At 44.0% G+C, this 11,187-nt stretch overlaps 1 non-coding gene across 1 annotated transcript; it reads right to left on the bottom strand.

Moving 5' to 3' along the window:
• Positions 1-81, bottom strand: MIR155 (microRNA mir-155). The gene has a single exon (NR_129131.2). It is a non-coding gene; the product is annotated as a microRNA mir-155 (primary transcript).
• Between the last annotated feature and the right edge of the window lie 11,106 nt (positions 82-11,187).

Genomic DNA, 11,187 nt, shown 5'->3' on the forward strand with positions numbered 1-11,187 from the left:
CACCGTACCCTGTTAATGCTAACATGTAGGAGTCAGTCGGAGGTAAAAACCCCTATCACGATTAGCATTAACAGCATACAGCCTCCAGCAGGCCTCCGGCTTTCAGAGGATGAGGCATGAAGAATTCAAACCACAGATTTCCCCTTCCTGGTGAGCGCCACCTGCAAGAGAGAGAGAGAGAGGAAGGTGGTTGTGTACCCACTTGCAGTTACTAAGTTGGATAGATAGACATCTGAGAGCAAAAATAGTCTTTATTTTCTGTTTACCTCTGGTAAAGGAAAGAGCTTATTAAATCCTAGGAAGTCATTTGCTAAAAAGGGTAGAGAAATTGGCAATTTAAAGATGATATACATATATATGTATTTTTTACCTTTCAGCGTATTTGAAGCCTGTTTTTAAGTTTATGTTTGAAATTCTGTCCTGTAGTTCTGAATTATTTGTGTCAGCTTTAAACTAAAAGCAAAACCACTCTTCGGAGTCCCCAAATGCTGAAAGGCAAAGGTAGAGTTTGGGCTAGGTTTTCACCCTGTAATGAGTAGCTGAAGTTTTATTTTTCTTACCTTTTTTCAGGAGATGGATAGCATACAGGCAATGAAGGCCCTGCCTCCAAATGAAGCCATCATAAAATGTCCCCATCTGTTACATAGCCATTCCTCTGGGGAAAGCGTCGCCCAGTGGCTTGCATTTTTTGATCTACGTAAAGGAAGTGTGACTTAAAGAGTGCTGTCTCTCAAAATACTTCAGCAACGAGGGGATTAAAAAAAAGAAAAAGATGAATTTGCTACTTCCTGTTAGCGTATGAGCCTGCTCTCGGATACAGTGACATTTCTCCCACAGCTTCTGGTTTCGGTGTTCCTGTAGCAGAACCTAGAAGTTAGAGTGTCATTCAAGTGCGTGGTCTCTTTCGGTGCAAGAGGGGGATCCCCTTCTCCTTATTTAATCACGAAACCAAGCGAGATGTGAAATTGTGATTAAGTTCAAAAGAAATGTATCAAGTTAGAAATTCCCCAATGAATATATTTTGATAGGGCAGAATATCGTGGCTTGGAAATTTCCAGACCAAGGAAATATATCATTCTTACTGATAGTGATTTTTAAAAAAAAACTTTCTGTTACCGGAGATGAATTACTTTAGTGATGAAGAGCTTTGAATTAAATGATGTCAATTCAGAATTTCAGTTCATCTTACTGATTTTCAGTCAAGATTATAAAAAGGACTTTTTTCCCCTCCTTCCACACAGTACCTTGGCCAACATAAATATTCAATACATATATATTAATATCCTAATGATAGTTCCTCCCAAACTAATATAATCCAAGCTTCTCTTAAAGAGCTTGGTTTGATTTGTACTTAAAGCTAATTGCTGCATGGGATTCTACCCATATATTTTTTCTCCTGTTCTTTAAAGGTGACATCTGAGCAGATGTATTAAAAGAAATACATTTAGTATCATCTTTTTCCTCTTTCATCTTTTTTTCACTATACATATAAGTTGCCTGATTAGAGAGTACTCAAAAAGTGACAAGTGTTTTTCACAATGTGCTATACTATTAAACTCTAACAGCTTTTGTTTTTTATTGGTTGAATGAAAGGTTTGCTGAAATAAAAAGCATCACACAGGCCCCCTTTTGATCTCCGTGCTCAAACAAAAACAGTGATACTGTGTTACCTGGGCTGCTCAGGCACAACGAATTCCTACAACTGCAGAGAAAGGAGCAGTTTGCCGAAATATGCTACACAATCTTGAATCTCCTTTAAAACATAACGGTGGATGACAAACCTACCCCAATAAACAGGATAAAAGAGGAACTATCCCAGAATAGCTTTTTAAAAAAAGTATATTCAGTAGACTTTTTAGACATGAGAATGGGCAGAAGGCCATTCAGTGTTGAAGCTGTGTTTATTCTCAGTGTGTTTGACTGGCCTGCGAGGAGGACTCAAGCTGACCAACAACAGAATTGCCGTGTCCAAGTGGAAATTAGTGATCCCAGGCAACAAAGGCTAACCTGTTAGCCAAGGCGTTGGGCAGAGGATGTCATGAGGTAATAAGAAATGAACCGGCTCTTTCTGGAATCAGTACAGCCGCCCAGCTGGTAGAGTGGCAGAAGAAGAATTATACATAATTGAGATCCATTGATTTTGGAGAGAAAGGGAGAGAGAGAGAAACACTGATGTGAGAGAAAAAACATCAATTGATTGCCTCCCGCACTCGCCCTGACTGGGGACTGAACCCGTAACCTAGGTATGTGCCCTGACTGGGAATAGAACCTGAAACCTTCTTGGTGTAAGGACAATGCTCCAACTGAGCCACCTGGCCAGGGCTATCCTTTTACTCTTATTTTATTTATTAGTCAGAAAGATGTTATCAGCAATATTCATAGCAGAATAATTCCTAAGTTTGTCACTAAGGATCTCTTTTCCTATATGAATTATAAGTTATATCCTTCCACAATTTTATAAATTTCTCTATTTTCATTTTGCTGCTTATTCTCAGCACCAACCATTTACTATTTGCTTACCAAAGCTACATGCCATAGTCGTAATGGTTGAATCTCACAACTAAGCCATCATGTGACTCCCTTGATTTTATTGACCCCAAAATGTTTAAATATTTGGAAACTATTAATTTGTTGTTACAAAGTGAATGTACACCTATTTCTACTGAAAAATACGATCCTATATTGATGAAGTCATACAAATTCTAGCTCCAAAGCCATTCTAGGTGAAAAAGTAATGAAATCACACTATTGAAAATTAAAATGATGGTTTAGATAATTTAATTTAAATATTTTCCCCTTGTTATTTTTCTTTTGTACCAGTAAAAACTGGAATCATTAAAATGGAATTCAATGTTGCTAAAAGCAACTTAGCATATAATTAATTGTATAAGAAAGCTGTGTCTGGCTTTCCCCGCCAGAACTCATTCTGATTCCCTATATTCTCAAGTCGCTGTTTGGATTAAGTCATGAAAATCTGCAGTGAAGATTAATGTAAGTATCTAAATATTAAGATCCTGAGAAAATTTGGTCTTGTCTTAGTTGTTCTTTGGAATGACAATCTCTTGATTACCTTTTGACCTAGAGTCAAAAGATGAAGGTGACTGCAAACAATGAAGCCTCAAGGACCTGGTCCTCTGAAAATTCTACATCTCCATACTGCTTCCCTTCTGCCTAGTCTGAATGTCTTACCATTAGAACCATCTCCTTTGGGTGGGAGGATCTGGGTGGCAGGTAAGGTTTCAGGTAAGCTGTTCTTGAAACGCAATGAAGTAATTTGGAGAAGGAGGAAAGGGTGGTGGAGAAGACCTTCCATTGACATGTCAACTTGGACTTGTTTATTGGGCTAGTTAGCCAGTCATCTTTGAAAGCAGCGGTCAAGGATTGAGGCCGCAGGACCCAGGTGGGTAAGTTCTCATGGGGATAAAGTGATTTAGAGGAAAGATGAGGATAGACCCAAAACAGTTTGAGAGCTCATCTTTTTCATGCCCACCATAAAATAGCCACAAATTAAGTGTTGAAAACAATATTACCTAAGTTTTAGTTCAGTCCTTTGTGTTTCAGTCTTCCCACATGCTATTAAAACCTCATTGTTTAATTTCCCAGTAATTCTCTAAAAAAGGCCTTCACTATTCTCTGACCAAAAGAAATATTCAGGTGGCTGGTTTCCTGATGTGTGTTTATTCCTGTGGAGGTGTTTTTTTTGTGTGTTTTTTTAAATCACATGTTTTATGTAGAGTATATTGTTCTGTGTTACATCTCAGTAACTGATTTTAAAGTTAAGTCAACTTCTGTGCTGTCAGAAACTGGGGCAGAATAATATGTTTCCTCTTCAATGTACAGAGTTCCATCAGTAAAAGGGGATTGATGGTAAGGCCTGCTACTGATTGAGATGGCCACTAACTGGGCCGTATCCATCTTCTAAAAAAAATATCCTGACCTCTTGGGAAATGATAAGATTACTTGACATTTAAGAAAAATTCCCTGTATAAGCCATTGCTGGGGAAAAAATTACAAATTCACTATAGCATATTTTCCTCTCACAAAAATTTAATAACCCTTCTCTTGGTAGTTCTCATTAAGAACTCTTTAACAAAGATACCTACTACTCCAAAGGTAGAGCTTTTTATTGAAAAGACTGGTTTGCACATGAAATAGCTCTAATATAACATACCTTTCTATATTTTGAAATTCAGGAAATGAGTGTTTTTAAAGATATATGCCAGTAATATATTCACACATAAAACTAAGTGTGTGACGTACTTTTGGACCGTCTCAGGAGAAAGCTAATGTGGGCATCACAGGATCACTATGGAAACAGTATACTGAGTGACTACTTCATTGTGAATGCACAGATGAGAAAGAATTTCGGCCTTAGAGGACTGTGCTGCATTTTTCAGTTTTAAAAACCAGGATATCGAAAATAAATTATGAATGAAAAAGAGAAAATTATTGTTAAAACTCTCTTATGGAAATGTGTTCTTAAAAGGTTATTAGACATATGGAAAACCTTTTGTGTAAATATGAAATACGAATGAAAAACCATGATTTAAAGCAACATGTTGCATCCTTCCCTCCCCCCCACTAGCCCCCGCCAGCTCTTTCCCTCCCGCCCTTTGCTTTTATCCATGTTTGATAACATTCTCCCAGAGTTTCAGGCCTGAAGCTGAGCCAGTGTGAGGTCACTGGTCCAAGACGCGGAGCTGGGCTCTCTGCCTACTCTCCTGCTTACTCCACAGAATGACTCTGGGGGATAATATTTCCAACCTGTGTTTTTCCACAGCCTTATCTGAAAAGTGAAGGTATTAGTCACTGTCCATAATAAAACTATGGGTAGGTTATTTAATTTGTAAATAAGTTCTACAACTTGTTTCAGTAAAAACTGCCTGGTTTTTAATGCTGAAAAATGTCACGGTTCATATTTTTCTATTTCTACACACCAAAAATGACCCCAAGCAAGGAAGGATTTGCGAATTGAGAACGATGCCAGACAAACTGAGCAAGTTCTGGGAACAAAAGGTTTGGTGTCAAAACTAAAAATTAGCTTTCTTATGATGCTACACGGAGAGGATGCCCTGTGTTACAAGGCAAACACCATACTGTTTACTTGTTCCACCACAGCATTTTAGTCAACACCGTCACACATCAAAGGAGGGTTCTGCTTGGCACTCCTGCGCGTGTCCTCGCTAGACAAAGTTTCATACACGCACTGAGCCACTCGATACCCACTTCAAATTGCTCCTCACCCATGGACTTGTCCATCGGGCCTTATTCTCTTTCTCTCACAGACAGCAGACCCCTGGAGGCTGGGTTCCTGTCCGCTCCCGGTGTGACCCTCCCTCTCTGCCCTCCCTCAGGTGGTTAGTCCTCTCTCCATCCTCTCAGACCACTCATCACACTGCACTGGAGCCTTGGAGTGAGATTTTAACTGACATTCAGATTCCTGGAGGATCAGTGTAATGGAAGCTCATAAATAAGTGGACATATATGAATGAGGCTTGTTGGCATTCTAGATTAGTAATGGACTGTTAACATCCAGAGGCTTCCAGACATGGGTCTCAGTCCACCACGTATAGTCACTGTAGGATAAAGATGGGGACTCCGACCAGAAAAACCAACCGAAGTTGTAGGTAAAGATTAGCTTCCGTTCCTGTCTTTGTAAAACTACGCTTGGATGCTGTGATCATGTGTGTTCACAGGTTCTTATTCTCAGGACATGCCTGGCAGGTCTGACACAGACCGTGCCATACAGAGACAGGTGCATAGGGACAGAGAGAAACGGGGCAACTGTACATAGTTAGTGGGTCTAAGTGAAAGGGCTGGCGGTGTTATTCTGTTGTTTTCTACTTGCCCGGGTTCCATTCCTGACCCCAGCGACAGTACTTACATTTGATCATGTAAGCCTCTTTTTAAATATTTAAGTCTTCGTTGCTTCTCTAAAAATGGAGATGATGATAGAACCTACTCATAAGGTCGTTGGGGAGATGAGGTGACACAATGAATAAAGCATACAGTCGGGTACTGGGCTCATTGTCAGGGCTCCATGGATGTTAGCCACGGTACCCATGCCATCAGTCATGAACACCTGCAAGTATCTGTGTATCTATCACGTGTGGTTTTAAAAGTACAGTCAAGATATGCTTACTACTGTATAACTGAATCATTACATAAATCAGAGGTTATGGAAAAACACATACATGCAAAATCAAAGTAATTCTTTGGTTTCCTAATCTCTAACAGGAATAAGTAACTACTCAAAGATACACCAAAATGTTTCTTTGGAAGTAGATTTTCTACGGGTTAAGAAGAAAAATTCATTCTGAAACTGTTTAACTCTTTAAAACCAAACCATGTTTTACCTTGTCAAGAATTTTTAGAGAATACTTTGTCCCTATGCACTTGACTTTCCCAGACTGTTTTTGTACCTCACTTTCCAGACTGGTTTAGTAGCATATACAGGATCATCCATGTACACCTAATCATGGCAAACACTTCCACAGGACACCCAGGGCTTAGGAATGAGTATTATTAACCTCTGCTTACACCTGGGGCGATGCAGCTCAGACAAGTGACCTAATAGGTTAAACACTGGCAGGGAAGACACCGAAGGATAGAGACCTGAGCAACATAAAGGAGCAAAGCACTTTGTTAAGACAGCCAGGGACCCATTCTGTACACAGACCATTCTCACTAATGGAGAAATGGCACAAAGGCCACACTCATTGCAGCGAGTCGCTTCCCCTTATCCAAACATAGCATCACCATTTCATTAAATCAGCTGTTTGATACTCTTGACTAGTAACTTTTGCTTCTGCCATCGCCTTAACCCTATGCACCCACATGTGAATATTGCTTTTCGGAATTGGCACAGACATTCACAACCTGTAAAAACCATTCCACTTGGCCAGTGTTGGGCCTCATTATCCGGCGAGTGTGTCACTGTGTGTACAGGTGGGAATGGTGCCTTTTGGTTCAAAGGCACCTTGCTGAGAATCTTGGGAGTCGTGAGTGAGAATGCTGAACTGCTCAGGCACGGGGTGTGTTGATTTGAGGGAAAACCTGCTTTTGGGTGCTTGTGCTCAAGGCCCTGAATACTGTAAGCCCGAAGACAAGATTGACGGGAAAAGCGTTTCATGGTGGGTGAGAATTACACAGCAGTGATCAAATTAAACGTGTCGCATTACCTTAGGAGTCTGAGATGAAGGGAATATACTGTATAGAAGATGTAGTCAGTGAAAAGGTGGGGTGAAGAGAGGCTTTTAAAATTTAACCGTTTTCTTATTCCATCCAATTTCAGCAGATGCGACAGTTCTGAAGCCGGTAAGACCAGTAGAAGACAGACATACACTGAGTGGCCAGAGTATTATGATCTCTGAACGCATATTAATCTGGCCACTCAGTGTATTTGTATCTCAAATGGGTACCAAAAGTATTCCAGACTTTTGGTGGAGATCAACCACCTATTTGCCCCGAGCTTTCTATCAGCCAGTGCAAAGGGGAAAACAGATCAGGTGCACGGTTTACAGTATCTTTGATGTCAAATAAATGAGGTACTCAAGAGAAGTACACCGAGTGGCCAGATGATTATGCGTTCAGAGGTCATCATAATCTGGCCACTCAGTGTCCATTCTCTAGTCAGTTCTGCTGGTTGGTACTCACTTACTCTGACTGTCTCTGATCGTGGGGGATGGGAGTTCACTGAGTCCAGCTGTGTCTTAGGAGACGCATGAAAGTGAAGTGAGGTGGCAGTCATACTGGAATCGTAGAGTTTCCTCGGTTTGAGGGACTTCAGAAATGACTCAGTCCCAGCCACCCATTTTAGAGATGAGAAAAAGGAGGCACGGGAATTTGCACAGAGTTGGGACTGGAACCCTGCGGTGGTTCTCAGGCTGGGGCTCTCTCCCCAGGACAGGCTTCTGCACGGAGGGCTGGGAGCCTCACATCAACGCAGTGAAGTGACTAAAACCAGTAGTTTCAGCGAAGCCATAGCCGGTGACTCACAAAACCGTAGCGACGCCAGCGAGTCTAGGACAGAGGTGCTCAGTCCAGGTGCAAGGTAAAGTCCACACACCACTCTGCCGTTCAAGTGACCTAGCCCTCCTAGGTTTACACAGGGGTCATGCAACTCCACCCCAGGAGGGTCACGGCTGAGACTTAAGGAAACGTGGAGCCACTGACACGAATGCAAAATTGTGTGTGAGGTTGCATTAAAAAAAAAACCAAAAACCTGGGAAAAGCATAGGTAATCTCCATTAGATGTGAGGCAGGGGAAAAAAGGAGTTAAGAATTGTTACTTAACGCAAAAAAAACCTCCTTTAAAGGGAATGGTAGATCTTAGTCATGACATAAAATAGCTGATGAAAAAACTTTTCAAAAGTTAAGACCTGGGGCTTTTTTGGGTGGATTTTTTTTTTTTTTTTTGATTCACAGAAGACCAATTTGATGAGCTGTGAAGAAAGCTGAAGGGTTGCCATTGGAAAATAAAGAATGGCGAAATTCACAGCACATTCTAGCTAGTGTCAGTATTGGTGTTACTGCATCTGAAACAATATAAAATCGCATCGCCATGTCCTATTAGTCTTTCCCCTCCCTTTTAGATTCATGAGGGTGGGGCCCACTCATGTCTGTCTCCTCTCCAGCATTTAGAAGAGTGTCTGGCACAGGCAGACGTGATGGTGGCCTTCCCATAGAGGGAAGGTAGCACTTAGGGATTTTTAAAATATATATATATATATTTTTATTGATTTCAGAGAGGAAGGGAGAGATAGAAGCATCAATGATGAGAGACAATCCTTGATTGGCTGCCTCCTGCACACCCCCTACTGCAGCCCAGGCATGTGCCCTTTACCGGAATCGAACTGGGGACCGATGCTCTCTATCCACTGAGCCAAACCAGCTAGGGCGGGATTTTGTTTTTGTGAAGACCAAGAAGTGGTTCTTTTCGCACATAATTAATTAGCCCAGTAAATTCAAGGGTAGAAGTCTGCGCTAGTGTTACCGTTCTCCCTTGAAACAGTGTGGGTCTCAGCCAGGGCTCATGTGCTTCTTTCTTAACATGTGTGGTTAGGAAGCTGGGACCTGTGGCCAGGGGGAGCTGACCCCACCGTGTGAGGGAACTTGGTTATTACTGGCCTTTATGGAGTACTCCAGGCAGCAGAAGTAATTACTAAATGAGCCCTGGTCCCCTGAAAGAAATCAGGGAGGCAGCAAAGTCATTGAAACGAGCCCGTACTGAGAGACAAAAGGCCTGTGGTCTGCACCCCTAACCCCCTCGTCCCACATCCCACATCCCACATCCCACATCCGTACCCAAAAGCAGGCTGTACACGAAGGACCTAGTGACCTTACTAGAGAACACAAGTCCTCCGAGCCCCAAATCCTCAGGGGCAAAATGGGGAGACCACCACCTACCCTGCCAATTGTCTATTATTGTGGCTTGTCAATTTAGACAAAAGGCAGGAAATTGACATGTCAACTTTTTAGCTTATATTACTGTTCACACAGACAAGCAATTAAATACTTTACACATATCCATTTTACAAGGCCAGTCCCCTGGTTGTGAAGAGTTCAGCCACCCTCGTTCATCTAGATTACCTATTATGTTAAGGGATGCAAGAGGCACTACTTCAGAGTAACGAATGGGGTAACTTTGGCTTGAAATGGCTACATAATGCCATGTAAAAAGTATGTCGCTCCACTTAACCGCATCTATCTGACACCAGATATAAGCTACATTGAGCATCATTAGATCCCCCGGCCTCTTCAGATCACAGGTGATCCTGGATGTGCTGTATGATGTGGGGAAAGTAACATGTACCTCTCCGGGCCTCAGCTCCTCATTTTTTAAGGACTGGATCCTCACTTGTATCTTTGTCAGCTCTCCCTTTCAGTAACTCCAGGTTAAATTTTATGCATAAGCGTCCTACTGTGATTATAGTATTCTATGCTTTCGATGACATAAAATTCACAAGACCTGGTCCACCCTTGGGAGCTGTACAGTGTGGAGGACAGGGGTTCGAGAGAATAAACGAGATGACCAAAGCGCTCTACCCACCCACCCTTCACGGGAGCAAACACACACAGAAGCTCATTGAACCTCTCTGCTCAGTCCTCACGTCCATGCGTTGAAGACATGAAATCGAATTAGCACGTTATGATTCTAACTTTTATAAAATTCGAGTATATTGTTAGTCACCTTTCAAAAGAAAACAGAAGAGCCCTGTTTTGGAGGCAGTCCCCCGGGGCCCACCCTGCCCCTCGGCGTGTCCGTCCCGCACACTTGTCTGGCCGCCCCGGTAGCGAAGCTGGTCCAGCGCCAGGTCGTGGGTACCTCCCCTCCCAAGTCAGGAACCCGCGGAGAGGCTGAGCGCGAAGGTCTGGAGCACCTTCCCTTCCCCCAGGAACCCCTCTGCCCGGCGACCCGCGGTGCCGGATGGGGCCGGGCGGACAGCGCCCCTCGGGCCGGCGCTCCCGGGCGCGCGGGGCCGCGCCGGGCGCCCGGCAGCCACGTGCGCGCCCCCCCCTCCCCCGCCCCAGACCGCGGCCCCGCAGCCCCGCCACCTCCCGGCGGGTGAAAGAAGCGGGCGGGCGGAGGGCGAAGCGGCGTACCTGCCGGCCTGGGACGGCCTCCGTTCTCCCCCACGCGGTGTGCCGGCGAGTCCGCTCCACGTCCACGCCTGTCCCCGCGCTGGGGGCGGCCGCCCGACGTGGCGGGCCGCGCTGCGCCCCGGGCCGCTGCCCGCGCACAGGAAGCCCGCGCCGGCGAACGTGCGACCCTTTTATAACCCGCTTGTGACTCATAACCGACCAGGCGCCTTTTCTGTAAAACCCCCCGCCTCGCCCCCCTCCCGCCGGTTCTTGGAACCTACAGCTTGAAAAACTTTTTTTTTTTCTTTTTAAAGGAAAAGTCGAAAAAAAAAAAAAAAAAAAAAAAGCCCAGTGCCAGGAGGATTGGTGTTTTCCCCCTTTCTCGTTCCCGCGGGTCACCCTCGGAGTGTTTTTTTTCTCTCTCTCTCTCCCGACACCGGTCGCGTACTTTCCTGTCCCCCCGCGCGCGGCGAGGCTCGGACTCCAGCCTTTGTTCTTCGTGAAAGGGAAACGCATTCAAACGCGCCTTCGGACGGGCGGAGGGGAAGTTGCCACTTTTTTGCGACTGGGTGGCGGGGGTGTCTGGACGCGATCCTTGCAGGG

Source organism: Eptesicus fuscus, chromosome 3, assembly GCF_027574615.1.
Source record: "Eptesicus fuscus isolate TK198812 chromosome 3, DD_ASM_mEF_20220401, whole genome shotgun sequence".
Taxonomy (NCBI): domain Eukaryota; kingdom Metazoa; phylum Chordata; class Mammalia; order Chiroptera; family Vespertilionidae; genus Eptesicus; species Eptesicus fuscus.